The sequence below is a fragment of the Triturus cristatus genome, chromosome 10 (assembly GCF_964204655.1).
Source record: "Triturus cristatus chromosome 10, aTriCri1.1, whole genome shotgun sequence".
NCBI lineage: Eukaryota > Metazoa > Chordata > Amphibia > Caudata > Salamandridae > Triturus > Triturus cristatus.
In genome coordinates this window covers 1,189,128,352-1,189,145,519 of record NC_140593.1, presented here as the reverse complement: position 1 = coordinate 1,189,145,519, position 17,168 = coordinate 1,189,128,352, and the positions used below count along the sequence as shown (strand labels likewise).

Below are 17,168 nucleotides of genomic sequence, written 5' to 3'. Positions count from 1 at the left end.
TCTTTAAAATAATTTCATGTGGTGTCCTTTCAGGCTATTTGTCATTTTTAGCAGAAACCTATTAATTCTCTCTAATAGGCAATCTTTTTGTTAAGTGACCTTAATGTTGCAGGAAGAAAGGTACAGTCGGATTCCCATGATCTATGTTTTGTTTTCATTACAATTGCCAACACTCCTTGATGTTTTCAAGGCATGTCATGAAGTACTGAGAAAATAGGCTTAGTGGTTTTGAGCTCACCTGGAATCCCTCTTAGGGCTTTCAAGACCATCCGGCACGTGAAGAGGAGGAGACCCTTCTACAAGAGCTCAAACTTCAATGATTGATGGACCCTGAGGAACGAGATCCTAGAAAATACCTTTATGAAAAATGACACTGTTCGCGACCAAAGTTGAGATTTAGGATATTGCAGCAAGTTTCAGTGTGGCAATTTGTTTGCCCTCAAGAGCTTGGTCACCACCGAGGAGGGACTCGACAGCTAGCTGCTCAGCAATGTCGAAGCACCACTCGATATGAAACAGACTCTTTACGCTGATTTGATGAATATATTTGCACACTGAAATCCAGTAAGCTGCCTTTGCTTTAGAATGAATACTCACAGGTGTACTCTGTTGACAAACCAGGTTAGTAGCTGGAGGTTGAAATTCTGGATTCACCTCTTCCATGGCCTCTATCACCTTTGCAGCAAACTGTGCTGGTGGGTACTTCACCCCCAAGACTAGCATCTCCAACCATTGTGGCTCTGGGGACACCTCTTGTAGTACTGCTATGAAGCCCACACAGTACTCCTATTGCATTTACCCCAGGACGATACAAGCCTCCCAGCAGGAGATCTAAATTACTGTATAGGCTTCAAGATGGACATCACTTTAATAATTTCTAATAGGTGCTTCTAACTGCAGATTCGTCACCTAATGAGAATCCCTATGCGCCAGATAGGAGAATGAAACTTAATAAGCAGTTCTCTGGTGCGCCAGCTGGCGATGTCTTGCACCTCTCCACCGACCACATTCCAGTCCAGGAGTGAAGAACATAGCCACATATATAAACGCCACGCATACGCGCTGACGACAGGTTTTCCTTCTGCGCTTTCAGATGCAGATCTGGAGCTCTGCTCGTTCTTAATCTTTTGAAGAGAATTTAATCTCTAAATTTCTTTCAAATCTGCGAGGATGCGAGGTAACATGTCACCGCCTAAGACTTCAAGGTGTAAACCTTGGCAATGACAAATGGCTGTAACAGATCCGCATGAGGTACCTCTGGCGTGTGGATTCTGTGCACGACTCCAGAGCCTGCGATGACTGCTCCATGATAAACTGGCAGGCCATCCAAGTAGTTGAGGAGAAGCACTACGTGGCTTAATACTGCAATATTCCAGATAGGTCAGACCATTCCTGCCATTCCAAAGAGAAGGCGCAAAAGTATCGCCTTACATTTTAGGTCTCGCTTCCATTTCATGAGAAGCTAGCTCCCAACTTTAACCTTAATGCCCCCCAACTTTCTTGGCCTGTCTGCAACATTGTCGAAGCAGTTAGGGAGTCCATGTGTCCATCTTTGGCATACTTTCGGCTCCCTCTATCATGCCTTCAGTCCCCAAGGGTCCACAGCAGCATCCAGTTTGGTCACCGCCCGTGGACTTGACCTTTATGCTGTCTGTGCCCCTTTAACCTACTTCTGGTTCCACACCAGAGTTGTTGCGGACTTCAATTCCAGCATCAAATGTTGCACCAGTCCCTCGGACGTCAATGGTAGTACCAACAGCACATGAAGATGAACCGCCACCTATTTTGGCGTCTGACCCGGAGTCGAATTAGTCTCGACTGAAGGCACGCTATGGTCCGTCCGTTCTTCCTATTTTAGCTAGTATTTCTTTGGGTAGGAAGTTCCTGTGGAGCACCTTGAGTTGTACTAATTGCAGTCTAAAGGGTATCGCCACCTCTTGCGGGGATTCCAGAGCTTCCTGCTAGTCGGTGTCAGGTTGGTTGATTCCTTGAGGCCTGATTTTGATGAAATGGTGAACTTTTCCAATATCTCCCTGAGCAGTATAAAGCGTGTGGGCAAGGGCTGATTTCTGGATGCATAATCATCTCAAACGCCACCATCCACTGCTCTCTTGACTCAACTGATACTGCAGTCAGGGGTGTTAATATTAGCATTCTGGTCAGGAGTCATTCCTGGCTCTTTGTCTCTGGCTTTAACCCTGAAGTACAACATCATCGTCTGTGCTTAAAAACTGAAAAAGAACATGGTCACTACCAAGGCAATTGCTGCCTTCAGACATCAGCTCTCAGGAGGTCCTTTTGAAGGTCGCATTATAGGGGGGGGGGGGCAGTAAAACCACTTCCCCAAACTCTCACTCCTCCTATTAGAGGCAGCCGCAACAACAATACCACCAGCAGTCAATACAAGAGTATTCAAGAGTTGGTTACAGAGGTAATAACACCAGAGGAAGGGCCAAAGGAGCTGCCTCCTCCAAGCAGTAACTCCTTTACACTCCTCCCCCACCACTACATTAATCCCCCTTACCACACTAGAGCTGTCACAGGAAGACAAAAGGGGTTTCTCCTGTTCTGGAAAAAGGTAACCTCTGACTAATGGGTCCTCCATCCTTAGCACAATTACTGCCTGGAGCTCATATTAACCCCGCCAAACTTCTCCCTTCCTGCAGAACACCGGTTCCTTCTTCAGGAAGGGATTCAGGTGCATATACTTAAAGGAGCAATAGAACCAGTAACATGTGTAGGAAACTGGGCTTTTGTTGCAGTAGATGCCCCTCCCCCACACACACTTTTTTCCTGGTATTTGATAGCAACTTTGACCGAAAAGCACTGGGTTCCTGTTAACCAGGTACCCAGTGCCAATGTTCTTTCCCCAAAACAAGTTAATTTGTCAATTGATCCCCAGTTGACCACGCCTTTAGCACTTCTGTAAGTCCCAAGTAAGTGGCACCCCTGGTACCTAGGGCATGTGTACTAAAGAGGGTCCCTAAGAGCTGCAGCATATATTGTGCCACTCTAAGGGACCCAGCGCCAAACACATGCAGACTGATACTGCTGGCTGCGTGACAAGATGCTCTAAAAAGTGAAAACACAACCTGTCACACACCTTGTGTGCCATGCCCCCTGACACTGCGTGTAATATCTGTAAGTCACCTCTACTGCAGGCCTCACAGCCTTAGGGCGGGATGCATTATATTACATGTGAGAATATAGCTGCATGAGCAGATATGCCCCTGTGCTGGCAAGTTCAATTCTCCAGTATTAGATCTTTCATGGATTCACATGTTTGAATCATACACCATTGTCGAAGTGGGAGTCCCACGCTACCATAGGAAAGTTGTATGTATCATGACTATAGGCTATAATGGCAATGAAAGTCAGTTTATTAGCCTATCTGTGTCCTTTATAAAAAAAAGGAACAAACTTCAACTATAGCCAATCAGGAGTCCGCACCCTCTAGAACACTCCCAACAGAGGCTGAGTCCCTCATATTTTCATGTGTAAAGGGAGTCTCTCATAGCTCTGCTCAGTTTTTTCTACTTTGAATGAGTTGAAGAGTAATCTACCACTACTATGTCTTACGTCTAAGAAAGGCCTCTTCAGATCCTGCAAAACCTGTGGAAAGAAAAGGCTACATGTGGATGATCCTCATAAAGAATGTCTACTGCCTCTAACCTCAACATCAGGTAAAGGAGTGCAAAATATGTTGTACTTTTTCTTCTAAGACCTTAAAGGACAGGGAGGGGTGGCTACTTCTGTGGCTGCAGAAGGCTAATTTGCCGAGATCTTCCACAGTGACACGTCCGTAAGAACACAAAAGGTCAAGATCTGACCAGGGGACATCTGCGGAGAGCAGAAAGGCCTTAAAAACTCACATGAAGACCCTCCGAGAAAGGAGAAAATAAAACTCGTCTCAACAGAGGGAACTCCTCTCAACCCAGTACTCCATCTTTGAAGACAGGAGAACGTCCGCGTACTTCCTCCTCTGAACCATCAACGTTGAGGCATAAAAATCCTCTCAAAGCTCCATCGACGATGACCTCACCGGCGTCATGGTATCAACTATCACCACCGTCTCATCCACGAGACCATCATTGTTGAAAACAACCATGAAACACATTGACACGTCCATCTCGGCAACAAGAATACTGTCATCTACTAAGTCACCGTCTATATCGATGTAAACCTCCCCCCCCAAAACACTGATGGCAACACTGTCGACAGCAATGCTGCAGAAATTTACCTCGTCAACGACTTGGTTGACAATATCGTCGACAGATAACGATGGGCCTTTTGGGGCAGCGCACAGAATTTCAGGGTAAATGCCAGGATGAAGATGACAAAGAATAGGAAGAGCATTATTACCATCAATATTATGCCCCTGCCAAAAGGCATTATGAGCATTATCAATACCATCCTTATCCACAACCCATGTATGATTAAGTACAGAGGCCATCCTGCAAGATTACAGAAAGAGGTTTGCTGACCCTCCGCTGGAGCAGCCAGTAGTGCTATCTCAACGTACCTCTCCAACTACTCCAAGGCACTTTACTCCACCTATGACGCCCAGGAAGACACCTGCAGCTAATATAGCGGCGCCACCAAGAGGCGACTCAACATCTTCATAAGATGATAGGGAAGAAGACGAGATCCCTGAACCACAACCCCCAACGGGATGAGTGCAACGACTGCCTTGTCTGCACTCCATCGCCTCCACAACCACATCCTTCAGATTCTCCCCCAGAGGACATCGGGGGCTTTCATAACCAAATGGACCAGGCTGCTGCACGATTTCCTCTCCCAATCTCTGTTAAACAGTCCGTGTTTTCTCTATGAATTCAGAGAACAAGCAAGGAAGTCAGTAAGGGCCATCCCCATCATGGACTATATCTGGAGGAGGGGATTAGGATAATAAGGAAACCCAGCTACTGGGGCGTGGTTTGGACGCCGATCGGGATGGCGGCGTGAGCCTGCAGCTCGGTGCCAGATCCTGTTAATTATCCTGTAAATCCTCGGAAACACACTGCTGGCGGCGCGGGCCTGCCGCACAGAGCACCGGGGCTGCAGAGGAGTATGACTGCGGGCCAACAAGAGGCCATGTGAGGTGCTGGAGCCCGGTCTCAGAGCTGGGAGGTGCTGCGCTCTGAAAGCAAGATGGCGGCGGCCCCGAACAACGGAGCCTGAATAGCGAAGAACGGCGGATCGCGGCTGGGGCGTAGAGCGGATCACCCCCTGGTGTACTGAGCGGAGCAAGTTCCCCGCCGTACATGACTCCACGGACACGGCTGAGGTGAGGAGCGCTTTCTGCCGCAGCGGACATGAGCGATTGAGACGCCCCTCCCCCATCGCCGAACATGGCGGCTTTGCGAGACGGGCCCCGCTTCTAGATTGCGGCCCGGGACGTCCGCGGCTGCCAGGAGCCTGACGGCATCAAGCCATAGAAACCGCACGCAGAGGCGTATAGCGGGGACGGAGCGGGAAAGAAGATTGGTGGACTCTATGTCCGACCTCAAGGCTGACTGATTGCCCCCAGCGAAGACCCCAATGAGGCACGGCTCCCTGTGTAGGGACATGACTGTCAAGAGTGGTTTCTGAGCCACAGGGGGAGTGGACCCAGGCACGATCCAAGGGCTGGCAGGGGGTTCGAGAGATCGGCACTCAGCGGTTGTGCGCTGACGTTGTTGGCCCGTCGGGGTATCGGACGCACCAGGATCACGAAGCGCTGAGGGCAGGCGCGCCGGACTGCCGCGGAGCAGCACCCCCCCCGAGGTACATTACTGGCTTCTCAGAGTTTGTCGGGCTGGGTCTTCCTCGACGTTGTCTTGGAGACGAGGTGAGCCCACACTGCAGGCAACACTGAACTGTGTAGCGAGAGGCCCTTGACCCGCGGGGCGCTCACTGGAATATGGGTGGATGTGACCGCTGCCCACACCCGGAACGGGATGTAATGACCAGTAGACGGCCATCTTGCTAGGAGAGTGGAGCATACGGACTGCAAATAAATTGATCCCCGAGCGTGGAGGCCGTGTCTAGAAGAAGACACTGAGACCATTGTGCAGAGGGCGGGCTCAGGGACCCTTTCTCACGTGGTGGATGGACATTGGAACCGGCACGTCCCCCAGAGGTGACCCTGATCTGGCGCTCAAGCAGGGCAAGATGGCCGCTAGGGGCCCTGAACCGCAACTGAATCATGGGCACAACCAGGCGACGGTGCCGGCCGCGGATGGCGGGGCCCATAATGACTCGGAAGGCTCGGCGCAGGAACGTCGCTTGAATAAACGGCTGGATGGAATACTGGAGGCGATAACCGCGACCAAGGAGGCCTTGCATCAAGACATAGCGCAGGTCGCCACTGGTCTGGGCCTCTTGCGGGCGGATCATGCTAAACTTACAGATAGAGTGAAGGACAATGAGTTACTGCTTCAAGAGCTCAAACAGGCAGTGGTGACTGCAGAACACAAACTCGCTGATATCCTTGGCCGCCTGGCGACACTGGAGAAACGGGCAGAGGACGCCGAAAGTCGAAATAGGAGGAACAACGTGAGGGTAGTGGGCCTGCCGGAAAACATTGAAGGGGATGATGCGGTGGCCTATATGGAGAACTGGTTTAAAACGATCGTGGCCCTGGAGGGTTTCTCCCCCTTTTTCTCCCTGGAACGAGCGCACAGGGTCCCGGCCCGCCCGCCCATGCAGGGCCGCCCTCCCAGACCAATGGTGGTCAGACTATTGCATTACAGGGACAGAGATCTATTGATAGAGGGCGCGCTCGGTGGGCCCCTTTCAGGTGGAGAATAGCTCAGTCACGGTGTTCCCTGATTATACACAGGAGGTCCAGAAAAACAGGGCTTCTTTTCTGGCTGTGAAAAAAGAACTGAGGGACGAGGGCATACAATTTTCCTTGCTTTTTCCGGCAAAGTTACGAGTGATCTTGGATGGAACGACCCAATTCTTTCAGACCCCTGATGAGGTGTGGTCGTGGCTTGAGTTGTATCGTGCTGGCACGGACCACAAAGGGAAATGTGAGAAGGCGAGACAGAAGCCGGTCCAGGTGCGACAATCTCAACGCATCCGCAAACGTAATAAACTCAAGAGAGCGGTGCGGGACGCCCAGATGGCGGAAGACAGAAAGGGAGCGCTGGCTGCAACGGCGATCATCACGGGCTCACAACAGGAGAGGATATCGGTGGGCTCGGACTCTGGAGAGGATGGGGGAAAGTCTGGCGGAGACATCTCAGATGTTGATAGTTCTGGGGGGCCGGCGGTCACCCCACAGACGGCCGATGGCCTATTCAACGAATGACACTGGGAGTGAGGCCATATTCACAACTCCTGGTCTAGCTGAATACCATAGTGCACTGTGGACTAGCAGGTACTGTGTTGAGACACCACATGGGATCATGGGATCATGGGCTCGGGGCGGGGGCCGGGCCTGCTCCGGGTCGGCTCTGAATCACCCTCTCGTTGCCCTTCAGGCCTTCTGTAGTGACGACTACAGAGTAGGGGACTGTGTGGAGTGTTTCAGGTTTGGATGGGGGCTGATATTGCATTATTGGGCCCTGTTCTGGGGAGAGGGGTGGGGGGAGTTTGTTGGGGTGTTTTGGTTGGGGGGTTACACTGCGATGCTGTGGGTGGCCAATTGACACTGGTGAAATTGTTGGGTAATGGCTGCAATGGGGACATTACCTAATTTGAAATGCCTCACATGGAATGTCCGTGGACTTCGAACTATGACAAGAAGATATAAGGTACACGCCCATCTGGTGAGGCGAGGCATCCAAATTGCACTACTACAAGAAACTCATTTGACCAAACAGGAATACACTGCACTGCAGAAGAGGTGGCATGGCCAGGTGTTTGGCACCACGTACTCAGCGTTTGCCAGGGGGGTGTTGGTGTGGGTGAGAGCGGGGGTCCCATTCCAGGCCACGAACCAGCTAGTGGACCCTGAAGGTCGATTTGTGGCGGTGGAAGGGAGGCTATATGGTCAGGACGTGGTCTTGTGCAGTATATATGCTCCTAATACGGACCAGGCCCGCTTCTTTGCTAGCCTGACAGGCTCACTGGCACACTTCCTGGCGGGCCCTATCTTAATAGGAGGGGACTTCAACTCAATCACTGATGTTGCACTGGATAGGTCGCATCCACCATTGGCCGACTCCCCAGTGCGTCGGTTAGCAGCACACAGGGCAGACTGGCAAGAGAGGTGGGGCCTTATAGATGTATGGAGGGAGCAACATCCTGGAGTCAGGGACTATTCCTTCTTTTCAGCTTTACATGCGCTGCATGTTAGGATAGACTCCATTCTGTGTAGCGGACCCCTGGCTCCCATGATGGCCCACACGGAGTATCTAACTAGAACTATCTCAGACCATAACCCATTGCTGCTGACGGTGCAGTGGCAGCGGCCGAGGTCAGCGGTCCCAACATGGAGGCTGCGGCCGGATACCTTAGAAGACCTGGTGTTTAGTGATAAGGTCCTTCAGGGCATTGAGCGCTACTTTAGGGAGAATGAGGGCTCCACTACCACGAGATCAATAGAATGGGATGCAATGAAGGTGGTGGCCAGGGGCATCTGTATGGGCAGATTTTCGAATGAACGGACGACGGTCCTGGCTGATCTGGGGAAGGCGGAATGTGTGCTGCGGGATTTAGAGCGGCGCAGGCCCGAGCGACCAGACTTACAGGACAAGCTGCTTGAGGCGAAGGAGTTAGTTGCGACTGAAACAGAGCGACTGCGGTGTTTTGATTATAAGTTGTATGTCACCAGAGTGCATGCGGAAAGGGACAAGGTAGGAACACTACTGGCTAAGCTAGCTAACCCAGAACCTAGAGGTTGCCCGGTCATGAGCATTAGAACAGAGACAGGGGAGGTAGTCTACTCGCAGACTGCGGTTTTGAAGCGATTCCAGTCGTATTATACAGGCCTGTATGAGAGCCAATTGGGGGTGGATGTCTCTACAATAGCCGACTATCTGGAGACTATTCATCTCCCAATGTTGGATGTCGAGACCGCGAAAGAACTGGGCGGACCCATTTTTTTTTGTAACATATTTTTATTGACATTTTCAGATTTAATATACCGTACATCATTCACATCTTTCCAGTAAGTATGGCATAAAGTACAGTATGCGGTATTACACACCAACTGTAAATCCTGACGTAGAGTCCTCAGAAAGATGTTATGATCAAGTACGAGGCAGTGTGTGTATCCCATGTATACGCATGAATACTATGTCACGTGAACAGGGGTGTAACACAGGTTTAAACTAGGGGAAGGGCATGGAAATTCACCTCCGGACCGCGTGACCGAGTGTATAACTGTCGTGTGGGTGTGACCCCTCGTAAACTCGCGCTTGGAACTCCTCTTAGGGTCGACCGGCAGCGGCATTAGTGTGCCCTATCCGGCTATGTGGGACTACTCTATTGGGGCAGATTGTGTGAATGTGTCATCTGTAGGGTCCTCGCCAGGGGTCCATTGCTTGAATCGAAATAGTAACATGGCCCATTCCATTGATATAGGGTTCTTGCGGGCCCCTCTCACTTCCTCCTCCCGTAATGTCTCCTCCTCTGCCGCCGCCCATTTATGTGTCGCTCCCACCCAAGCTGCCAGGGGAGGGCCAGTGGGGGATCGCCAGTACATGGCTATGCTGCGTTTGGCCAATAGCATCGCTAGGGAAAGAAAACGAGTCTGCCCCTTTTGTTGCTTACGTGCTCGGAAGATCCCTAAGGCGCTGGCCTCCTATTTGTTCATAGTGGTAATCCCCGTGAGGTCACTCAGAGCAGCGTGAATGCGCTGCCAGAACACTCGAATGATGGAGCAACTCCAAAACATGTGTTGGAAATCTGCGTCCTGCGCACTGCATCTGGGACAAAGGAACTGTGTGTCAGGGTAGTAACGTTGGAGGCGCGCGGTTGTTAAGTAAGCTCTGTGCAGTATGTAGTATTGAATGTTTTTAAAGCGTGCGTTTCTAGATACCTTCTTGGGGTACTCCAGAGCCCTCTCCCACTCCCTCTCATGAAGCACTCGCCCAATTTCAGTTTCCCATGTGTCCCGCAAGGTCTCAAGTGGCCTGATGGTTAGCTCCCGTATGGCCTTGTATAGCCATGTAGTTAAATGGCTACCCGCTCCCATGTGTAAAATCGTGTGGAGGACTGGATGTGCGCGTGGTTCCCCCCTTGCAAAGTCGTGATATGGCCGGTAGCTAACTAGTAGTTGACGGTGAAGCAGGAACTGCCCTGGAGGTAGGTCGAATTCATCCACCAGACTGTGGAAGGGTCGAAGCTGCCCGTCCTCGAAGAGAGTTTCCATCTCTGTGATGCCACAGGATGTCCATGTGTGCAGAACACCACTTGTGTAATAGTGTTCCCGGTTGGGCCATCCTACCAGAGGGAGCAGTGGGGAATACAACGGTGTCCCCGAGGACATACGGTGAATCCTTTGCATGCACCTCCGTGCCACTGCCACCTGGAGGGGGTACACGCGTTTCGGCTTAGTGCCGGGGAGCAGCAGGCGCCGTATCTCCGGAACCGAGATCCGCCCCGTCATGGTATGCGTTTCCACAGTGTATTTGTCTGCCGTCCAATGGGACAACCAGTGCAGTTGCGCAGCTAAAAAATAGGCCTCGAATGAGGGATCACCCAAGCCGCCCTGCGTGGTGGGCAACTGCAGTTTTTTAAGTCCTATACTATGTCTGGCGGATCCCCAAATTAACGTGCTAAGGAGGGAGTCTAAGTCCCGAAAAAAGGTTCTTGGAGGAATCACCGGCAGATTGGTGAAAAAGTATAATAATCGCGGGACCATGATCATTTTGGCTAAAGCCACTTGCCCAATTGGGGCCAACGGGAGGCTTCTCCAAAAGTTGACTGCAGCTCTAACACCCGCTAATGCCCTACCGTGGTTACCTTCGAAAATATCTGTCGGAGTGTGGTAGAGACGAATCCCCAGGTACCGAGGGGCTTCCGCACTCCAAGGGACGCGTTGGGTACCTAGCCTAATCTCCTGAGGGGGAAGGCCCGGGTGCAACGGGTATACCGTGGATTTGTCCCAGTTTACCTGAAGTCCAGAGGCCGCCGCGAACTCTGACAAAGTCACCCATAGGGGGGTCAGGTCGTCCGTGATATCTCGTATATAGATTAACAGATCGTCAGCATACAAAGAGACACTGTGCACTGTGCCCGCGACAGGGATGCCCCAGTGAGCCCCCTCCTGATGGAGTCGTATGGCTAAGGGCTCGACTGCCAGGGCAAAAAGTAAAGGGGACAGTGGACATCCCGGTCTCGTCCTCCTCTGGACCGCAAACTCTGCTGAGACGTACCGGCCGAGGCGCACCTGCAATGTCAATTTAGTGTACAGAAGTTGCGTATACGCGAGAAGGGTGGAACCAAAGCCCGCCCGCTGTAGGACCGCAAAGAGATACTGCCATGTGAGGGAATCAAAAGCCTTCTCAAGATCTAGGATGAGACAGGCCGCCCGTGGGTAAATCTCTTGCACCTGATCTTGGATGTGAAAAACCCGGCGTATGTTCTGTGAAGTGCGTTTGCCCGGAATAAATCCGCACTGATCCGAGTGGACCAGGGGACGGATTGTTTGTAGGTATCTATCTGCAAAAATCTTCCCGAGAAGTTTGCAGTCAGCGGATAGCAATGTTATGGGTCGATAGGAGGCAATTTGCTGCTGCTCTTGATGCGGCTTTAAAAAGGTCACGAGTACTGACTCTCTCATAGATTTTGGTAGCTCTCCCTTCTCAAGCGGAACTGGGCGGACCCATAACGCTATCAGATTCGGATGGCCATCAAGCAGATGGCTAGAAACAAAACTCCAGGGGTAGATGGTCTACCGATTGAATTTTATGTGCAGCATATTGATGTTTTGGCGCCCAGGCTCCTGGTGGTCTACGCTGAAGCCATGACACTTGGGCGTCTACCCCAGTCGATGAGGGAAGCATTAGTGGTGCCACTGCTGAAACCTGGCAGGGAGGCCTCCGATGTGACGTCGTATAGACCATTGTCTATGTTGATGGTAGATTATAAAATACTGAGTCGTATCCTAGCCACTAGATTACTGCCACACATGACCATGCTGGTTCATGAGGACCAAGCCGGGTTTATTCCCACCAGGAGCACATCTATAAACATTCGCCGCCTGGTTCGCATAATAGACAGCGCTTGGAACCTTGATCAGAAACCAGCAGTATTATCGGTGGATATCGAAAAGGCTTTCGACAACCTGGAATGGGGGTACCTCGATGAGGTGCTAGAGAAGTTCGGTCTGGGAGATGGCTTTGGGCGTTGGACGAGGGTCATCTACTCCTCTGCCACTGCCAGGGTACGATTGGGATCTGTTATATCCTCAGATTATCCGGTGTGCAGGGGGACGAGGCAAGGTTGCTCGCTATCTCCCCTCAGGCCTCAAGGTAAACTGGAATAAAACTTGTGTTTTCCCTCTGCGGGCGGATATGCCGTATCCCCCTCCCACAGTAGATGTGGTCTGGGAGGATACATGCTTCACCTATCTGGGGGTCCGAATCTACCACGACATCGCGAACCTGTTAGAAGGTAATATAGGGCGTTGTATAAGGGCCCTGAAGGGGTGCATGACCTTCTGGGCCTCCCTCCCGTTGTCGGTGCAGGGCCGAGTTGCATTGTTAAAGATGGTGGCTCTGCCTCGGCTGCTCTATTACTTCCGTACCCTGCCAATCTGGATCCCACAGCGGATCTTCAAAGACCTGAGGACGTTGATTATTGGCTTCCTTTGGGGGAGCGGACGGCGTAGGGTGGCCTTGACTACTCTGATGCGGCCCAAAATCGAGGGAGGGTTGGCGGTCCCTGATTTTGAATTATATTACCTGGCGGCACAGCTACAAGTTTTAACGTAGAACGTTGCTAAAGTGTTTAGAGGCCCGTAACAAGAGAGGGTGACCGGTATCCAGAGACACATTTTATCTTACATAGTCATGCAACAGAAATTGGATCTGAGAGGCTTATCCATAGAGGAGAGAACTCTTCGGCTATGCTGGCACAGGAGCATGAAGAGAGCGAAAGCAGCACAACCGTATGCACCGGAGATCCCTCTGGGGATGCTGACGGCGTTGCCGCATGGAGGCGACTGGTCCCCGTTGGCGGAGTGGGAAGAGTTGGGGCTGCAGATGGTAGGGGACCTCTATGTCGACGGGGTGCTTGCCCCCTTCGGGGTGTTGCAGGATCAGTTTGGCCTCCCGGATGGGAGTTACCTCCTGCATGCGGCGGTGATTGCAGCGATACAAAAGCACTGGAGGGGAGGGCTGGTGGAACCTACCACAGCCATGGCCTGCCAGTACGTGGTGATGGCAGCGGGAACGATTAAGGCGGTGACCTGCCTCCACTCTAGAATGCTACATGAGGGAATGGAGCCGCTCACAGCATTGAAGGAGAAATGGGAGGAAAGCATAGGCAAACCCATTCCGGACACGGTCTGGAGCCATATTCTGCGAAGGACGTGGAAGGGTAGCAGGAATGCCCGTTTTCAGCAGGTACATTTCTTCATCCTACATAGGGCCTATATGACCCCGGGAAAGATTGGACGATACTTTAAGGTGCAGGATGCGGCTTGCCCGAGATGCTTAGCGCTTGGGGCCGAGCGAGACCATCTACTGTGGGGTGCCCGAAGCTAGGGACGTATTGGGCTGAGGTAGGAGAGCTTCTGAATGCAGTCACTGACCGGGAGGTAGAGTTCGACATGGCGACATGTCTACTGCTCTGGTTCCCTCATACGGCAAGGACGAAAGTAACTAGCAAATTCATTGACCTAGGACTCATGTTGGCCCAGAGAGAGATTACATGGCACTGGAAATCCAAGGAGGGCCCATCAGTTAGGAGATGGATCAATAAGCTGTTGAAATGGTCTAGATGTGAAAGTGTGCTCAGAAGGCGACAGGCTGCCAAGGCGGGTAACGAGAAGGGCTTGGAGTTGGCGAGGGCTTGGGAGATGATAGTACAGGCTCTGCAAGACTACCTGCTGGAGTGCGAAGAACACGCACATTCGGAGGGCGGGGTTCCATGAGGCTTGGGAGACCAAATGCAAAACCCGATTAATGGCAAACCTTAGCGTCAGAACCCACAAGTATAACCCACATCAGCAGCAGTTGGGGGGTGGGAAGGGGGGAGGGGAGTTAATGGGGTATTGTTGTAGTGATCAGAAGAGCGCCTGCAGAAAGGATCTATGACTGATGACTACAGGGGAACGGGGTTCCAGAGCAGCGCTCCTTGGGTACCTATAATGTGATTACCGATAGGCCTTAGGAACTGCTACCACAGGAGGGCACTAGTGTGGACCTGATGTTGTGGACACAAACAATACTGGTGCCAACCACTCTGAGTGGCTGACTATACTTGGCGTCGTTTTTTGGGGAGGGAGTTTGATGGGTATAAAAGCAGATACTATATTATGCTGTTGACCTGACATCTCTATGAGGTGTTCGACATGATACTCTGAGTCACTGTACTGGTTCGCCGCCCGGCCCCGGGATGTGGGCTGAATGGCTGTGTGCATTTTTATAACGACGGATGTGCTTTGAGATGACATGCGTGTACAGGTTGACTTCATGGATGCCTTGTTTATAACTCTGCAATAAAAACATGTTTTAAAAAAAAAAAAATAAGGAAACCCAGCTACAGTGGCGGCAGTGCCACCTCTCATGGACAAAAAGTACAAGGCTACAGGGCATTACCCTGCTTGCTTCGCAGGTCATGCCAAACCTGATTCTGTGATGTCACAAGTGGCTCAAAGACCCTTCAAAAATCCTTCCGCTCCAATCTTTCCACCACCAAACAAAGAAGGGAGGCATAGCTGTAGGAAGGTAGGATTCTTCTTGCATGGTTACCCCCACTTTTTGCCTTGTGCCAGTGTGATTTTGACTAGTCTGACGTGGATTCTGCTATTCAGGACCCTAGTCTATGTGCTTTCTCCCTATATTGACCATGGTAAGTACTTCTGCCATCCACAATTGGCTGCTGATATACCCTTAAGTTCCTAGTAAATAGTACTGAGGTACCCAGTGCAATGGTACACCATGGGTCTCCCATGGTCTGCAGCATGTTTTGTGCAACCCATGGGATCCCACTTAAACTGTGACTACAGGCATGCTATTGCAGCCTGTATTAATTGGTGCTCGCACCTCTCAACCGATATACGTTTCCTTATATCCGGGGTCACTACAGTTTAAACCTATAAGTCACTCCTGTGGCAGGCTCTTCAGTCCTGAGGGCAGGGTGCTTGGTTAGAAGTGTGAGTCAATTCTCCAAACTTTGTAAGTTGTGTCAGCATTTTAATACATATAGTGGACATCAGTCATTACGAGATGTCTAACGATAAAGTGGCTGCACCGAACCCGGTCATGTTTAGTATCCAACATGTTGGAATCATACCCCAACACCGATTCCAGTGTTGTAAGTATGATCCCATGTACTGGGGGGGCTACTTGGGGTACCCCCCTGTAATACTGGTAACAGCTTTTCAGGGTCTGACAGCAAACTGGTGCTGCTGCCGACCACAGACACTATTCTGCCCTCCTTCTGCTGAGCCAAGCTTGAGCAGGGTAAGGTAGATCAATAGGTTTCTTAGAACTTAATGTATTGGGCGGGGATGGAGGTACTTTCTAGCGCCACCAGACTACTGTGAAGGGTACATTTGGTGCCCACTCTGGCACAAAAGTGGACAAATGAGAGGGGAGGGTCCTGCCATCTGTCAAGCCCCTCCTCTGGGAGGGACCCTTGAGTTGTTCCAACCCTTAACCTAGTGAACGTAAGGGATTCCCTCTGAGTGGGTCCTCAGATTTATCGTGGGACAAGACTCGCCTCTGAAATCAAGACACTCTTTGACCGTCTGGACACTTGGACTTCATTGGACTATGGTTGGAACCGAGACTGCATCATGGAAGACTCCTGTTCTTCAAGACTTCTGTGTCGCCTGTGTCCAGGTTCTCTAGGAGGGCTGTGGGCATCAAGGATATCTAAAGTAATCTCCCGTGGAGTGAAGAAGTCTGACTGGTCAGCTGCTCCTGTCGTCCTACGGACTTCCGAAGCCCAGCAACACAGGTGGTGGTTCAGCAGCTCGCCCGAGGCCTGATCTGTCTTCTGTGCAATTTTGAGGCTAGTATCCCTCGAATGAACCCCTGTGCACCGCGTCGTCGTGCATGCCCCAGGAGCCAGGTTACCTCTACCATTGAAGCAGTGTGCGTAGGGGTGAATAGACGTCGGAACCTGTTGTAGACGACAATGGAAGACTTAGAAGAAAATGCCTCTGGAGAAGTTCAGGAGGAAGTCCGGTAAAATCCAAGGGTGGATTCTTGAAGTTAAGAACCTGTAAGCAGAGGGGACAGAGTCTATGCCACTTAGAGGTGACCAGGAGGCACGAAGACACTATCCACCGATGTAGGGAGGTTCAGGAGTGATGATGGTGAGCTTGTCGCTGCAGCTGTGAGGACCAGGCAGTGCTGAGGAAGACCAGGAGCCATGCACAAGCTGCCCACGTTGTATGTCGGTGTCCAGGTGGTCTGTGTCTGGTGGGAGCACCAACAAGCTTTGGTAGCCGCAACAGACAAAAACAGGAGCAACGTTGGGACCAACAAGGTCCAAGGGACTCGCCAACAGCAGGAAAGTCAGAGCAGGCCCGAGTTAGCAGGGGAGCCCATTGAAGGAAGAGAAGACTCTCAGGAGGACTCGCAGGCCGAAGGTAGAGGAGTCGCAAGAAGACCTTGAGCAGCTCACCAAGGATGGAGGCCCACAGTGTGGAGGATGCGGTGAGGACGCTGATCTTGGAGCGAAGAGTTGCTGGGGGCTGAAGCTTGTTGCCTGAATTTCTCTGGAGTGCAAAGCCAACAAGCCTTGGCAACAGCAAGTTGACGAGTTGCACAGGGGTATGGTCCAGTGGTTCCGACGAGGGATACTGGCCTCAAAATGCAGAGAGGACAGGTCTGGCTTTGAAGGAGTTGCAGAAATACCACTGTGTTGCTGAGCCTCTGGAAGTCCTTAGGATGAGAGGTGCAGCAGACCGGTCAGCTTTGTTGCGGTGCCTGCAGATGCAGCAGAGTGATTCCTTCACTTCAAGGGAGATTTCCTCATGTCTCCTTGATGCCCACAGGTCTGTTATGGAACCTGGAAGAAGCATAGACACAGATGACGAAAAAGACTTGAAG

The 17,168-nt window shown here is 51.4% G+C and overlaps 1 protein-coding gene across 8 annotated transcripts in view; it reads left to right on the top strand.

Moving 5' to 3' along the window:
- The window catches only part of LOC146797000 (uncharacterized), a 1,179,218-nt gene that overhangs the window by 477,509 nt on the left and 684,541 nt on the right, over window positions 1-17,168 (top strand). The gene's annotated exons all lie outside the window — the stretch shown is intronic.